This window comes from Mauremys reevesii, linkage group 2 (assembly GCF_016161935.1).
Source record: "Mauremys reevesii isolate NIE-2019 linkage group 2, ASM1616193v1, whole genome shotgun sequence".
Classification (NCBI taxonomy): Eukaryota; Metazoa; Chordata; order Testudines; family Geoemydidae; genus Mauremys; species Mauremys reevesii.
Window position 1 is genome coordinate 222,532,753 of NC_052624.1, and position 17,902 is coordinate 222,550,654.

A 17,902-nucleotide genomic window follows, 5' to 3' on the forward strand; every position below is an offset into this window, starting at 1 on the left:
ATCGGGCTGCTAATCAGCTTCCACTCCAGCGTCACAAGAGCGTGCCTAACAGCAGCCCGGGAGTGAGTGTGTGTGTGTGTGTATATTTGCATAGAGAGTGTGTTTGTCATCGAGAACCCCCGCACCAGCCCTGACCCCAGCCTGGGCTGCCCAGCCGGGCTAGGGACCCTTTGCCCGTGTCTGGGTTGCAGAGCCCAGCCTCACCCGCTGGCTCGACGGAGGCTCCCAGCCGCTCCAGCCCAGAGCCCGGCTCGGCCCATTGTGTGTGAACATCCCCCCGCCAGTCCCTCCCCATTTCAGCGTGGACCAAACCATTGCACTGCGCCGCCAGACGTGCGGAGCCGCCGTCTCCCGAGCGGTCGCTCACCCTAGGCAAAGGCCGGGAGGCACTGGGAAGCGCGGGGCACGGCCGAGCCCGCAGCTCCGCTCCCCTCCGCGCGTGGGGGCAGTGGGAAGAACCCGGCTGCGCTCTGCCTCCCCCCGCCGCCAGCAGCTGCAACACCGCCGGGGAGAGTTTCATTCAGTGCCGGGAGGAAGCGCTGCCTGCACGGGAGGCGCCTGCCCGCCGCGCGGCTCGCTGCTCTCCTCCTCCTCTCGGCGGCTGCTTCCCCGCCGGAGGCCGGCTGCCCCCTGCCTGCGCTGCGCGCAGCCACCCCCCGGAGCAGAGGCGCCCGCGAGAGGCCGGCAGGGAAGGTAAGGGCGCCGCGCGGGAGGCAGGTCTGCGAGCGGGGAGCCGGGGGGAGGCAGCGCCGGGGCTGCACGCGCTTATTGTTGTCCCAAGCAGCTGCAGCTCCCGCTGCCTGCCCCCCAGTGTAATAGCTTTGCACGGAGGGTGGGCTTCCCGGAGCTCGTGTCTGAGGGGTAGCGGCATATTCAGCACGATTCAGAACATCTGTGGGCCCCGGGGTGTTTTTCCCCCCCGCGCCCCATGCGTCCCCCTTTCCTCCTGTGATGTGGGTCGTGGGGTCTGGAGTTGTGACAGCAGGAGGTGGAAGTTTCCCCAGCAGCTCGGGAAGCGGAAAGCTGTTTTTAAAGGGGGGAGGGATTGGGTGGTTTTGTGTGTGCGCCGACGGAGCCTGCAGCCTTGTAGCTGCAAAGAGAGAGGGGAAAGTTATGATGGAGAGGTTGGACGCACGAGGCGTTCGGAAGGATTTTTCTTGCAGGGTTAGATGTTTGATGCTGGAGGGGTTTGATCGCTGATACTAAACTTAACAGGGCAGATGCACTCAGCAGGGTCCTGGTGCCTAGTTGCGAGGTTGCTGCTGGAAGTCTCGAACCCGTGAGCGCTGACAGTTTTTCTCCATGCATTTGATTTTAATACCACTGTTGCCCTTTAAGGAATGTTTCAATATACTCACGTTCCTCAGTGTTTGCAGGATCAGTGCCTAAGTAGCAGTGGTGGGTTGCGGGCCGGGGGGAGTGATAAAGAGAAGTGAAAAGGTTGTTTGTCTCAGTAGTGCACAGTTCACTTTTCAGAATAAGATGCAATAATGTGGTGGCATACCCCTGCTGTTGGAAAGCCCAGCTGCCTCTCTGCATAGAGACAAATTGCAGTGCCAAATTTGTATTAGTTCTTTTTACTTAAGGCCAGGTTATTGTAGTTCTAGTAACAGGACAAGTCCCCCAACTCTTTTTTTTGTTGTATTTGCTTTCTTCACCATAAAACTGCTGAGAAATAAAGTGGTTTGGTTGTTCCTAAATTCCTCATTAATGTCAAGGGAAAACACGTGGCCCAGGAGACAGAAACCGAGAGTAACTGTTTAACCCTTCGGATGTGTTTTTCTGACTCAGAAAGAAGTGTGGACTTCCTTCCTCCTCTAATTCTCTTTCTCTGTGATGCAGGGCAAAGTACAAGGCTTCTTCCTGTGGGTCAGGCTTATGCCCTGTTCAGAATCTGGTACACATCTGTCACAACATTACATGAAATTAGGCCTGTCTTGTGGCTGGTTTTTTAAGGACCCCTGACAGGTTTTGTTTCAAGGGAGGATTTGACTCTGAAGGAAACTTTAGGTGAGAGAAGAGAGAAGACTTATCCAAAATAAAATGCACGGGGGTATTTTTCACTATTCCCTTTCCTGCTATTATTGTTATATAGATTATATTTCTCTTAGAAAATACTTGCTCAGAGCCATTGCTCAGAGTTCAGTGAAGTCAAATTGTTTTACATTGTTGGAAAGGTAGTGATGTGTCATATGACCTAATATGTGATCACTTGTAGGGGGCGGAGATGGTCTGTGAAGGAATGAAGTCTTTAAAAAACCTAGTGTAAGCAAATAGAATGTACAATAAGAAATTATGTTACAGAATCTGAAAAGTATATGCATTTAAGGACTTAACTTTGCAAGTTTTACTTAACATGAAAATTCATGTAATTTGCATGTTGATCCCTGTTATCTCAAAAAGAACAGGAGTACTTGTGGCACCTTAAAGACTAACAAATTTATTTTAGCATGAGCTTTCGGGAGCTACAGCTCACTTCTTCGGATGCATAGAATGGAACACACAGACAGGAGATATTTATATCTTCGGATGCATAGAATGGAACACACAGACAGGAGATATTTATGTATAAATATGTATGTATAAATATCTCCTGTCTGTGTGTTCCATTCTATGCATCCGAAGAAGTGAGCTGTAGCTCACGAAAGCTCATGCTAAAATAAATTTGTTAGTCTTTAAGGTGCCACAAGTACTCCTGTTCTTTTTGCGGATACAGACTAACACGGCTGCTACTCTGAAACCTGTTATCTCAGTGTTTAAGATAAAAAATTGATCACACTTATGTTAATTCAGACATACTGAAGCTGATAGCTGCTTTTGCTTCATTATATGCAATTATCCCTTGTACTTAAAATGACCGCGTTAATTTTCTTGCCTAAAAGACTTAACATACCTGTAAAAGATCTGGGAATGTAATTCTTTTTATAACTTAGTTATAGGTTTTAAAAATAGTTTGTATTCCTAACTCTTTCATAGATTTTCTGGGTGACCTTGGGAAAATAATTTAAGCTTTGAGCCTCAGTTTGCTCATCTGTAAAATGTCTGTAACCTTACCTTTTCTAACATATTGTTGCTAAATGTTCATTTGTAGAGTATGGCTGATAGGGCTGATGCTATAAAAGTATAAATGTTAATTTGTTACAAAAAATGTTATATCACTTCTTGTCCTACATACAAAATCTGTTGCATGTTCTTAATAGTAGGTGGTGTAGGTGCACTGCTTTGTGTGTGTGTAGACTTAGACTAAGTACCTCGCTTATTTTTAAATGCTCTAAAAAGATCAATTTAATCTATTCCTTAGTGCTAAACATTGGCATGCCCCTTCATGCTATGACCACATTCCAGAGGACATGCTTCCATGCTGATGACAGGTTCTGCTCAATAACGATCCAAAGCAGTGTGGACTGTTGCATGTTCACTTTCATCATCTGAATCAGATGCTATCTACAGAAGGTTGATTTTCTTTTTTGGTAGTTTGGATTCTGTTGTTTCCGAATTGGAGTAGCAAAGAATCCTGTGGCACCTTATAGACTAACAGACTATTAGTCTATAAGTCTATAAGGTGCCACAGGATTCTTTGCTTTCATCATCTGAATTCTTTGCTGCTTTTACAGAACCAGACTAACACGGCTACCCCTCCGAATTGCTCTTTGAAGACTTCTGACAGTATGTTCCACACCTCACCCCCCCTCAGATTTTGGAAGGCATTTCAGATTCTTAAACCTTGGGTCGAGTGCTGTAGCTGTTTTTAGAAATCTCATATTGGTATCTTCTTTGCATTTTGTCACATCTGCTGTGAAAGTGTTCTTAAAATGAACACGTGCTGGGTCTTCATCTGAGACTGCTATAACATGAAATACATGGCAGAATTCAGGTAAAACAGAACAGGAGACATACAATTCTCCCCCAAGGAGTTCAGTCACAAATTTAACTAACACATTCTTTTTTTTAACAAGCATCATCAGCATGGAAGCATGTCCTCTGGAATGGTGGTCAAATCATGAAGGGGCATACAAATGTTTAGACTATCTGGCACATAAATACTTTGCAAAGCCAGCTACAAAAGTGCCATGTGAACGCCTGTTCTCACTTTCAGGTGACCTTGTAAATAAGAAGCGGGCAGCATTATCTCCCGTAAGTGTAAACAAACTTATTTGTCTGAGGGTACGTCTTCACTACCCGCCGTATCGGCGGGCAGCAATCGATTTCTCGGGGATCGATATATCGCGTCTCATCTAGACGCGATATATCGATCCCCGAACGTGCTCATGTCGACTCCGTAACTCCACCAACGCGAATGGCGGTAACGGAGTCGACATGGGGGAGCTGCGGACGTTGATCCTGCGCCGTGAGGACGGTAAGTAATTCAGTATCAGATACTTCGACTTCAGCTACGTTATTCACGTAGCTGAAGTTGCGTATCTTATATCGATTTTCCCCCATAGTGTAGACCTGCCCTTAGTTATTGACTGAATAAGAAATAGGACTGAGTGGACTTGTAGGCTCTAAAGCTTTACTTGTTTTCTTTTTGAGTGCAGTTATCTATATAAAAAAATCTACGTTTGTAAACTGAACTTTCAAGATAAAGAGATTGCACTACAGTACTTGTATGAAGTGAATTGAAAAATACTATTTCTTTTGTTTATCTTTTTTACAGGGCAAATATTTGTCATAAAAATAAGATGAAGTGAGCATTGTGCACTTTGTATTCTGTGTTGTAATTGAAATCAATATATTTGAAAAGGTAGAAAAACATCCACAAATATTTATAATAAATTTAAATTGGCATTCTATTATTGTTTAACAGTGCAATTAAAGCTGCGATTAATCACAGTTAATTTCTTTAATTGAGTTAATTTGTTTTGTTAATTGCTTGAATTAACTGTGATTAATTGACAGTCCTATCCTAAATGTATTAAAATATGTTTGTGGAGTAAAGAATTAGTGTGTCATTTGCACTGTTAGACTAACTCTGTGGTGAATTGTTTTTTTCTGAAACTTGCAAAGTATCTGGCAACCTCCTCTGTTGCACAGAGTGATCAAAGCCCTGCTCCAGTAAGCACTTATGCATCTATTCATGGGACTACTGTAACTAAAGTTAAGCATCAGCATTGCATGATTCTGTCTTATCGGTGCAGAAAATGTGATATCTGGAAGGGGTGGCAGAGATGTGGCTATGCAGCATTCTTAACAATTACTAACAGCCTTTTCTGAGGCAACAATTTTTGTCATATGCTCGTGGTCATGAGAGCTGTGGCTGAGATTTAACTCAGAACAGCTACTCTGCATGGCATGATCCCAGTCAAAAAGGCCCTAAATTACACCGCAATTTGTCACAGATTATTGTTTTGTGTTTCAATGTTAACTTCTTCTTCAGGGTTTAAGTCTTTGGAGGTAGCAGGCAGGTGCCATAGGAGGTTTCAGTGGCAACTGAGCTAACTGTGGTGGCGGTGATCATGGGGAAATGGAGGGGCAGGCTCTCTAGAGTGGATGTCCTGAGATCCTCAACTGTAGGGCTTTTACAGAGATGCTTTTACACCATGCAGTTAAGCAACCATGCCCCCTGCCTCTTCCATGCAGCTGCTGATCCCTCTCCAGAGGGATCAAGTTTCCTATGTCCTCAGCCATGTGGAATATTTGTTGTAACTTTCTCCTCTGGTGGATTTTTTCACAAGAGTTGATAATGTGGTCCCTGTTCATATGAAAGGCCATACTTTTTCAGTATGACAAAATGATTGTAAGGCCTAGCCTACCCGTAACCCGATAACTTTTAGGTGTATGGGTTTTGTTTTTGTTTTTATTGTTACCAAAATAGTTATACCACTAAAAACCCCGGTGTGGGTATAGTTACACTGGTATAAAGGTGACTTCCACTTTCTCTTATGGAATAGTTACAGTAGATCAATATAAACTGTGTCCAAACTGGGAAGGTTGTTCTGTTTTAACAATACCGGCATAGTTAAAGTGGTACACATTTCTAATGTAGACACACCCTAAGTACACCATGGTTATTTCCAATTCCATATGCAGATAATTCACCATACTTTACTACCTTGTATCTTTTGATATTACTTTTTTCTTTCTTTCTTCTTTAGTTTTTAAAGTTAGTATCAACATTTTCAGTGTCTGTCTTTGTGGACTCCTGACATGGTGGGAATGTGAAATCTCAGAGTGTTATTGGAAACTTTCAATGTGGGAACATTCTTAGGAGGGGGAAAAAAAGTAATTTGACTCTTTTTCTGAAAGTATATTTTGGTATTCCAGATTGGGGAGATTACTGAAGTCTCATTTAAAGTAATGAATAAACTGACAAAAAAAACCAAGACAATTTCCAAGCCAAAAAAACTGCGTAAACTACAGTTAAGGTTGTAAGTATAGATTGCTTAATAATAATTAAAAAAAAACCTTAAATATATGTTGTAATTTTCCTAAACACAAACTGGGAAATTGAGAATTAAGATTACATGTAAATGTCTGAAAGTAAAGATGTGCAGACTACAGATAAACCAAACAACCTTAACCCTGCTCCCCTAAAACCACCCCTTGAACACCAGAAACAGGAAACAATTCTGTAGTAATGGTGGGACATGTAGGCATGCTGGTAATTGAATGAACTCTCCCTCCCCCCCCACCAGTCTACTCTCTTGAAATGGGTTGGGGTTATAAAAAGTAATACTCCTGTCACATGATGGGGGTGAGTAGGGGTGAGTATTTATTTACTCTGATGGCTACTGTGTTGTTTTCCCTTTTCATATGGGGGAAGAGGAGAAATGTAACTAAAAACTAACCACAAACGAACACAGACAACTAAGAAAACACACAAATGGAGAAATCTAAAATGGAGGTCAGAATGAATGACTTGAACCCCTTGATACATCAAAGGATTATTCTTCCTCTTTGTGGACATCTGCCAACAACTATTACCTCTTCCTAATCACATGACACTTCTTATTCTAAGTACCAGAGGGGTATCCGTGTTAGTCGCTTTCCTTATTCTAAGAGTTCCTTTTGCAATGGTCTTGTTTGTCTGCTGAGTAGGATCTGCCACCTAGGGCCTGTTTGCTTCTCCCATGTCCCTTTAGGTATGAATAAGAAGCAAGTAGTTGGAAGGGACCGAGGGAAGGCATAGTGCGATGGTGGAAGTTATAGGAGAAAGGCATTCATGTTTAGGGTCCTGGACTGGAGCCTGTAGCAGAGAATGGACATGCCCTCTCACCCCCTTGAATGCAACCTAGAGTGGTAGTGTGGAAATCCATGTGAGCCTGGCAGTAAGGGGCCTAAGAAAAAAGGTGTTTGTTGTTTTAGGGAGAGCTAAAGAACTCTTTAGCCAGATGATGGGTGAAGGTTGGTAGTGAAGCCTTAAATTATAACAGGTGTGAATGCTGTAGTCCTAGGAAAACCACTGCTGTATTTTAATTCTGTGCTTGGGACCTTTGTTATCCTGGAAGGAGCAGACTTTTGCTTTGATCAGAGGGCCAAACACTAAAATTCACTCTATGACCAAAGAAAGCAAGGCCAGACAGACAATGGATGCATCCTGGCACCAGCCTGCTAAGCCGCTGTTACAGATAGACTTTAAGTGCAGCCAAGTGCTTCCTTTTTCTCCAAGAAGGATGACGACAAAATTACATATGGACCATTTAATAAAGCAATTTAGCAGATATATTTGAGTCTAAGGCCCCAGATGTGACCTAGTCAAATGAATTGTTCCTCTGTTCAGGCACCCACATGGTATACCTTGCAAGGTTAGGCTTTAAGACTGTAAACTCGGCTTTTGAATTTCAAAGGTGAATGTTTAAAACAGAAAGAAAATGGATGTCAATAATGTGGACAGATATTTGGAAGAATCATTAAGAAAGTAAGATATTTTGGGTAATATTTTATGTATCAGAGCAACATCAGTGCTCTAGAAATTGCTTTATGCCAGTTGAGGTTTTTAATTGATAAAGCATATGTATAATTTTCTTGGGAAGTAATGCTCTTGCAAAGCACCCAGGCATAGTTAATCTAAAATATGATAGTCCAGATTTTTAGTGGTCACTTTAAATGCATGCTTTCTTTCAAGAGGAGCTGTAGCAAACTTGAAATATCTGTGTTCCTTGTAGGAAAGAAGTGTAAAGAGACTGTGATAAGCAGTCAAGAGGATAATTTAAGAAAAATTGTAGTGGATGTCTTTGTAGCATTTAGTATTCATTTATTAGTATTAGTATTCATGCATCTGACGAAGTGGGTATTCACCCACGAAAGCTCAGGCTCCAATACGTCTGTTAGTCTATAAGGTGCCACAGGACTCTTTGCTGCTTATTCATTTATTGTATGTTTTCATTTACTCTGTCTCTGCTTTATATGAGTATGTTGCTTATTGTTAAAATATTATCATTAAAAAATATGTGACTTTAGCTACTTTCATTTAAGAATCCTAAAGTGTCACATATTAATAGACAACACTTGTGTAAGGTAGGTAAGTATTGCTGAAGTATTAAAAATGACTAGTTAAACCCAAACTCAAACAATATCTATTGCAAAGCATAGTACGTAATGTAGATCTCACTCCTCGTCCTGTCTTTTATCTACAATATCACTTTATTAATTTGCTTTTATAATCTGAGAGTTTGAAAAACTGCATTTATAACTGTGAGGAAATTTTTAAGCTGGTACTGGTCAGTGAATATATATCCAAAATCTTCTTAATCTCAGTCAAGAGAAAACAAGAGGGTCCTTAATATTGCAGTTTACAAACTAAGACATGGTCTCCACCTAAAATTTAGGTCAAATGAACTGTATTGCTCAGGGGTGTGAAAAATTCACACTCCTGAGAGACATAGTTAAACCAAATTGAGCCCTGTGGAAGACAGTGTGAGGTTGACAGAAGAATTCTTCCGTTGATCTAGCTACCACCCCTGAAGGGGAGTATTTATTAAAGCAACAGAAAAACCCCTTCCATGTCTACACTACAGTGTTACAGTGGCAGCTGTGCCACTGTAGCACTTGTAGCATAGATATACTCTAAGGAAGAGTGTGTGTGCATGGTGAGAAGAATGAGATTGGGATGTATAGTGAGTTTGAATGCAGATAGAGGAGGAGTTTAGGAGAAGAGAAATGGAAGGAAATGAGAGAGACTGAAGAGAGAGGGGTAAGAATGAGGTATAAGATGGAGAATGGGTGAAGGAGGGAAAACAAGAGAGTGAGAAGAAAAGTCTGAGGGTATGTCTGCGCAGTGATTTTTGGAGCAAGCCTCCCAGCCTGGGTTGATAGACTTGGACTAGCGTGGCTTGAGCTAGTGCTTTCAAAATAGCTGTACAGACAGCACTTTGAAGTTGTGGCTTGTGCTGGAGCCTAGGCTTCAGAGTCTGAGCTTCAGCCCAAGCTACAACTTCAAAGCACTGTCTGTACAGCTATTTTTAGAGCACTAGCCTGGGCCATGCTAGCCCTGGTCCAGTCTAGAAGGCTCTCTCCAAAATGCTGTGTAGATTTACCCTCAGAGGAATGTAAGAGGAGAGAGACATATGAGGATAGTTGATAGAATTAATAGTGAATTTGTGAATGGGGCCATAAAGGGGGTAGTGCTCACATTAATTAAACTTCTACATAAAAATGGGAGGAATGTTGGTAAATATTAAAAAGTTCAAGTTGCATCATAAGAGCAAGCTTTGAATAGGTGTGGTGTGGAGATGGTAAAGGAAGAAGACAGTAAATCATTATTTTTGTTGTTAAGTCACAGAGGGATTTTACAGATGCCCATAATGACAAATGTAAAATATTTTTTCCTTGATTTTCCTACTATGCACATATTATTTTCTTAAAAAGGGGGGGAGGAATTGGGGAAACTAAAGAGGGAAAGGAAGGGTTGTTTATTTCCATCTCTCGACTGCACCTAGTTGCATGGAAACAAAGGAGACAAAAGGCAAGAATCGCTTCAGGTATTTTTTTTTATTTTTTTTATTATTAATATTTTTTATTATAAATCTAACAATGACTTCCAAAAAGCTAATTAGGTGACGTTCTATTTTATCATTGAGTGTAAAGGGTCCCTTTTCACATTTGTGTATATTCAGTAGAGTGTTAAACGTCATATATAGAATTTCAAGGTTATTTACTCTACCAGCTGATAAGGGTTGATAAGGGTAGCTGCTGTTGTGGTTCTGAAGAGCCATTAACATGCCTTGGGATAAAAGTCACTCTATTGTTCTTGCCGGCAAGTTAAAGAAGTATGGGCTGGATGAATGGACTAGAAGGTGGATAGAAAGCTGGCTAGATTGTCGGGCTCAATGGATAGTGATCAATGGCTCCATGTCTAGTTGGCAGCCGGTGTCAAGCGGAGTGCCCCAAGGGTCGTTTTTGTTCAGTATCTTCATTAATGATCTGAAGGATGGCGTGGACTGCACTCGCAGCAAGTTTGCAGATGACACTAAACTGGGAGGAGTAGTAGATACACTGGAGGGTAGGGATAGGATACAGAGGGACCTAGACAAATTAGAGTATTGGGCCAAAAGAAATCTGATGAGGTTCAACAAAGGACAAGTGCTGAGTCCTGCACTTAAGACGGAAGAATTTCATGCACTGCTACACACTAGGGACCGAATGGCTAGGCAGCAGTTCTGCAGAAAAGGACCTAGGGGTTACAGTGGAGGAGAAGCTGGATATGAGTAGACAGTGGGCCGTTGTTGCCAAGAAGGCTAACGGCATTTTGGGCTGTATAAGTAGGGGCATTGCCAGCAGATCGAGGGATGTGATCATTCCCCTCTATTCAACATTGCTGAGGCCTCATCTGGAGTACTGTGTCCAGTTTTGGGCCCCACACTACAAGAAGGATGTGGAAAAATTGGAAAGAGTCCAGCAGAGGGAATCAAAAATGATAAGGAGCTGGAACACATGATTTATGAGGAGAGGCTGAGGGAACTGGGATTGTTTAGTCTGCAGAAGAGAAGAATGAGGGGGGATTTGATAGCTGCTTTCAACTACCTGAAAGGGGGTTCCAAAGAGGATGGATCTAGACTGTTCTCAGTTGTACCTGATGACAGAACAAGGAGTAATGGTCTCATGTTGCAGTGGGGGAGGTTTAGGTTGGAAATTAGGAAAAACTTTTTCACTAGTAGGGTGGTGAAGCACTGGAATGGGTTACCTAGGGAGGTGGTGGAATCTCCTTCCTTAGAGGTTTTTAAGGTCAGGCTTGACAAAGCCCTGGCTGGGATGATTTAGTTGGGGATTGGTCCTGCTTTGAGCAGGGAGTTGGACTAGATACCTCCTGAGGTCCCTTCCAACCCTGATATTCTGTGATTCTATGATTTGTCTGCCTGTGTTCATGTGTTGTCTTGTCTTATACTTAGATTGTAAGCTCTTTGGGGCAGGGACTGTCTTCTTGTTCTGTGTTTGTAATGCACCTAGCACAGTGGTCCATGATGGGGGCTCCTAGGTGCAAACAATAAATAGTAATAATTTGCCTCTATCATCTGGCAAAATACTAGTCTATAACCAGTTACAGGTCAAATAGACTCTGTGGGCCAAATTAATTTCTCACATACACACTGAGGTCCATAGGATTGCATGAGTTGTATGTCCATGCAGAATTTGGCTGTATGTATCCTTTTGTATTGGATGATTCTAGTTCTATGATTCAGAGGATGCTTTTGGATTTTTTTAATTATGTTAATCTAATCAGTCTCATAGCTCTTCAGGTCCAGGTTGTTTCCTTCAAAATGACAGTACACTTATGTTCGTATCTTGGAATTAAGAACTCTTATAGTTTAAGATGCAGCACATAGTGCTGTGTAATGTGATGAGTATACACCTAAAAGGAGGAACATTTTATAGCTGCATTAATAAATTTAGTTATCTAAACATCACTAGTTTCAAATTCTGAGAGACTGCAATGTGCAAGTTAAATCTAAGTGCATGGTTCCTACCAGACATATTACTTCTTTCTTTTCAAGTAGGGACAATTCTGGAGTGATTTACTGTTCATCTTCCCAAATTAATTCTGGAGTGTTTTGCTGTTGAGCTCCCCAAATAATGCTCATTTGTTATTTTTAAGAATTGGGATACTGGATGCTAAAAGTTTCAGTGAGCTGCAACCTTTCATCAGTTAAAATGGCAGGCTGCTTGAATGAGAATTTACAGATTTCAGTCTGGCTACTGAGAGTGAGCAACTATTTTCCTGTGCGGGGGTGCTGTTGCAGTTCCGAAAAAACATAATGTCTAATGCCATTTCCAAACTAATCATGTCTCTTTTGACATTAGCCATCCACTTAAATCTGAGTTGAGAAAGATTTGATTTGAGTTGATTAATTTTCTTCTATCTGCCCAGCAATCTGTTTTCACTAGACAAGTGGTAAAGTCTAAAGGTGCTACTATTGCTTCCTTTAAAATTGGTCATCTGCTCGCAAAGAAGATAAAACTCTTTCAAGATGGTGAATTGTTGAAGGAAGCATTTTTGACTGGTGCTGATTGCCGGTTTCAAGGATTTCCTAACAAGGGTGAGATTTTGTTGGCAATATAAGACTTTCAGTTATCAGACAACACAGTTACGAGGAGGATACATGCAATTTCAAGTGACATGCAAACTCAGCTAAAGGATGACTTGGAAATATGTGACTGGTTTTCACTGCAATTCGATGAGTCTACAGATATATCGGATACAGCGCAGTTGGCAGTTATGGTGAGGATGGTATTTAGTGACTTCACTGTAAAAGAAGAGTTACTAAAAGTATTGCCTATGAAAGGGCGAACAAAGGGTGAGGACATCTATAATTTATTCAAATCATACGCAACATCAATTAGTATGCCACTACACAAGCTGTCTGCGATCACCACTGATGGGACACCAACAATGATGGGCCGCGCCAATGGATTCATTGCACTCTGTAAGAAGAATGAATCCTTTCCGAACTTTGTCGTCTTATTGCATTATACACCAAGAAGCTTTGTGCGTCAAAGTTCTTTCTTTTCAACACGTCATGAATGTCGTTATTAAAATAATTAACTCTATTCGAGCAAAATCTTTGCAACACTGACTTTTTAAGGCCCCGTTGGAAGATGTTTATGATAAACAATCTGATCTTATCTTGCATACAGAAGTACGATGGCTGAGCAAAGGTAAAGTTCTTGCACGTTTTTTAAGCCTAGTTGAAGAGATCAAAGAATTTAAGAAGTCCACAAATCAGAACATTAAGCAACTCGAAGACTCCAGCTGGTTAATGGACTTGGCTTTTCTTGCTGACATCACTGACAAATTGAACATTTTAAATCTTGAGCTCCAGGGAAAAGACAAACATGTGGCTCAAATGATAGGTTCTGTAAAATCATTCAAAGCAAAACTGGTCTTGTGGATGTCACATATGAATACGAAGTCTCTCGTATATTTCCCAAGTATGAAGAAAATGGTATGTGAGAGTGATTTTAACCCATCACCATTTGTTATCCATATTCAAATACTTCTGGAACAATTTGAAAAGAGATTTCAACAGTTCACCATCATTGAGCCTGCAGTTGCCTTTCTTGTGAATCCTTTTACTTGCCAAATAGAGGTAACAGAAATGTGGCTACATCAATTGCGAGTCTCATTCAAGTAAGAACAGAAGACGTGGAACTGGAGATTTTGGACCTTCAAAATGACGTTGTTCTAAAATCCTGCACAACAGATGAAAACGTTTGGAATCTGGTTGACCGAAAAAAGTTTCCTGCCTTAAAAAATGTAGCATATAAAATAAAATCTTATTTTGGTTCCACTTATCTATGCGAAGTTCTGTTTTCAACAATAAACATCATAAAATCAAAATACAGATCTTGGCTTTCAGATGCCCATCTTGACGATTGCTTATGAATGGGAATATCATCTTACTCTCCCAACTATGAAAAATTGGCTGAAGAAATGCAGTGCCAAAAATCACACTGACTGTATTAGAAAAACCACGTGAATTAATTATACCCATTTTCCATTAAGTGCTGATGAGCATGTATGATTAACTTGTGTTTAACTTGTTTTCATGTTTGTTTGTTTGTTTGTTGAAATCCAGATACAAGTAACAATACAAAGAATATTTTTAATTAACCATAACTGGCTATCAGTGTTAAAGTAAGAATAATAAATATATTTGGACCAGCAGTTCAACAATCTTTTACTTTTTTAAAATAAATAAGATGAAAACTGTTTATGATATTAATTTTGTAAAAACTCCTTAATTTTTCTTACAGGTAGATAAAAAATTCACATGGTCAGGTGAAAGAGTAATTGCCGAATAATTTAATTAATTTTACATGTAAAATTACCTTTTTTATCTTATGCATTCATATATTATGTAATATTAAATGTTATGTTTTTCATATTATTTAATGTACAAATACAAAATAAGCCTTGAAAAATTGTTGGCGCGCACCACACTCTTCTGAAAACATGAATGTGCTACTGGCCACAAAAAGGTTGGAGACCACTGTTCTAGGAGAACTGAGATCTCCACGCCTTCCTCTGCAAACTGTACCTAGGGAGGTCCAATCTCCTCTCCAGGACTTGCCAAAGTCAGGTCATGCCTCGACTCATTCTTTTGTGGTTTACTCACTTCCGACGGCATCACCATTGGAACCGAGATCTAAGTTCTAATCATTGGAGGATTCTGATGGAATGCAAGGGCCACCCATTTCCTACTGCCAGTAGAAGTACCTGAAAGGACTGCCAGTAATGTGGCAATACCCTCCTCTCCAGCAGCAGGGAAGGTCACTAGTTGCCCTCTCCATGGGGCCCTTCGCAATATCTGCTGGATCCATCTTGCTGGCTTTATTGGGGATCTTGGCAACAATACCCACCCATTTGGTGAGAGAGGCTTTGCCCCTCTCCCTGCTTAGGACACCCTTGAGCAGGCACTCCAAACTGATTATGGAGGATGAACTGCTCAGTCCAGTTCTGACGGTATGGCTGGAGCAAGAGTATTTCCCATCATCCTCTCCAGATGCTCCAGTAACTTCAGCCTCCCCCTTGTTTCCAGATGACTTTTGGCAATTCCAAGAACTTCTGCGAAGGGTGGTGGACAATCTTCAAATTCCACTGGAGGAAGTGCAAAACAAGCAGCACCAGCTTCTAGACATTCTTTATTCCTCGGTACTGAGCAGGGTTGCTCTACTGATCAATGATGCCATTCTTCAACCAGCCTGATCAATTTGGGGTACCTCAGCCACTTGCATGCCTACTCTCAAGGGGGCAGGGAGGAGATACTGTGTACCAACTAAGAGATTGGAGTTTCTTTTTCACACCCTCCACCCAATTCCCTCATGGTGCAAGCAGCAATAGAATGGTCCAGGCAGCAACACCTGTGTTCCAAATGCTTAGACCTTCTGACACACAAGGTTTTCTCTTCAACAAGGCTCCAGGCCTTGTTTTTCAAACTACCAGGCCTTGTTGACCAAATATGTCTTCCTTAATTATGGCAAATTGAAGGACTTCCATGAAAAACCTGCCCAGGCGTCTACTGTGGCCACTCTCCGTGATGTGCCACTTCCAGACATATGTAGGGCAGCCACATGGAGTTTGGTACATACTTTTGCCACATACTATGCCTTGGTGCAGGACTCTCACGGATGCTCATTCGGTGTGTCTGTCCTCCGTTCAACTGTCCCATTCTCTTCCTCACACCCTCCTCTGAATTAGGTACTGCTTGTTAATCCCTCTCAGTGGAATATAATAGAAGAAGAGGTTACTTATCTGTTACTGGAGATGGAGAATACTGTAAGTTTGAGTATGGAACCGGTTGATTCTCCAGCTGCCTCACATAGAATCTCAGGGTTGGAAGGGACCTCAGGAGATTATCAACCCCCTGCTTAAAGCAGGACCAATCCCCGATGGCTTAACCCTTCCATCTGCAGACTCTTTAAACAGCAGATGCTGTTTCACTCATATTCTAATGAATATTCACTCATATTCTAATAGGGATGAGGATGCAGTAGAAGGCAGACTTTCTCCTATGGTTCTTCCTGGTTCAATACTGCAGCACACTATCTCCTGCTTTCCAGGGGGATGTAGGAGGCAAGGCTCCTCTGGATGAATTAACTTGTGCAGAGGCTCATTTTATGGCTTCTTATGGGAACACTGAGATTATTCTGTCCAGCTTGCATGTTGAGCATATTAACTGGACCAGAGAAATGTAGATCTCAGTGAGACACAAATATAATTAACTCATGCATTGATGGCTGAGTTACAACAATTGATGGGGCAATACAAACATACCAGATGTTGGCTGTTCAGTCTTGGATGGCAGTTGTGACATGGAAATTTCCTGCAATATCATTGAAAAACCTTATTGAATTACATTTAAGTATTTTTGGAGTCCATTGTATTAAATGAATGGTTTATGTATCTTTATGGGCTGGGATTGTATGTAACCTCCCTCTAGGCGGGAAGTGTGATATGAAGCCTGGGAAATGTTATGAACTTCAAAGGACTGTGTTGAACAATGGACAAGACAAGAATGAACTTTTGGGACAAACAGGGTCAAGAGGTTGCCTGGGGAATTTCTAGGGGGAGGTGAATGCAAATTCTCCATCTCCAGTTATGCAAAAACCCAGCCTTCTGAAGCTATGTTCTGAGGAGAGGACCATTGTCTGCCAGTTACCTGATCCTGGAGTCTGAAGATCAAAAGCCCAAGCTGTATAAAGGAAAGACGAACCTATTCCTAGGGGTCTTTGTTCTGAGCTAAGTCTGTTATGAACTTATAACAACAGAAGAACCCACTTCCAGAGGTTTGAAGGACCAAACACCTGCCTGAGCTCCTGCTGGAGTCAAGAGGTGATTTTTAGTAAACTTATTAAGATGTGTAGGTTTTTTAAATTGTTTTAATGTTTCCTCTGTAATGGTTTCACCTTAAGAATAAATGTGCTTGCTTAGAAAGAGCTGTGTGGTGACTTGTAACTGCTGCTACATGGTTCATACACCTTCAGAGACTGAGGAAACCACAGATGCTGGCCTATTTAGATAATCTGGATTTCTGGTGATATCACAATGTAAGCAGGGAACTGTGCAGCCTGGGAAAACCCTGGTCAGGAGGAAGAGAGATGTGGGTCTCTACCCAAAAGAGGAGACAGCTGAAGAGCCAGGAGCCTAGAATGGATGACCTGGATGGACCATAGTGGGGTAATACATGTGCGCTTGGCATGAACTGTGGCAACAGTGTAAGGGTTATTGCAGAGGCATTCTTTTTGGACCCTATTATACAGTTGATAGACAGACATTGCACCACCAATGTAGCACTTGATTGATGTCCCCCCCTCCACCCCAGTATGCATAGAAAAGTACAAAATAGAAAAGGCAGCCCACAGATGCAGTCATTCATCCTTTTCCTGCGCTGCTTTTCCTGTTAGAATACACTGGGCCAAATTTTCAAAAGTGCACAATACTGAGCAGCCCCTATTGAGACACCTATGGCAAAATTTGCAAATGAGCTTAGTACCAGATGTGCTAAACTTGTTTGAGATCTGGCCTATTGCGCTTGGAGTCACATAGAAAAATTTTGCTTTGACCATGTCGCCAACGCTATTCAGCTGGAGCATGCAGAGATCTACGCGTGTCATGTGCAAGCTTTTGAGGATTCTAGCATAGTCCCGTCGAGAAGAGGGGTTGTCCAGGGTGAACAGTTTACAGATTGAAGGGAACTGAGTCTCTGTTTTGAATCAGAGTGATTTAAAAAAATAAGCATATAATTATTTTGGAGTCGTTTCACTTTATAACAGCTGCTTATTTATGGTAGACATGAGATACAAGCATTGAACTACAGCTAAATGATAGTTATACTTTCAACCCATGATATATTGAGCTAATGATAAATTGGTGTACTTACAAATGTTATGTAGTCTTATTTATGGAATAATTTTAAGGTTTTGTTTCCTTTTAATATTTGATTGCATTTGCACCTGAATTAATATT

General features: G+C 41.5%; 1 protein-coding gene across 3 annotated transcripts in view; it reads left to right on the forward strand.

The window, feature by feature from the left end:
* The first annotated feature begins 110 nt into the window (after window positions 1–110).
* FAM110B (family with sequence similarity 110 member B) overlaps window positions 111–17,902 on the forward strand; it is a 191,072-nt gene continuing 173,280 nt past the window's right edge. For 2 of the 3 annotated variants that reach the window (XM_039527668.1, XM_039527670.1), the window contains exon 1: window positions 111–693. The gene's annotated coding sequence lies outside the window, so the exon portion shown is untranslated. Of the gene's footprint in view, window positions 694–1,902; window positions 2,011–17,902 lie in introns of those variants that run through there. The other variant, XM_039527669.1, reaches the window with a different exon arrangement.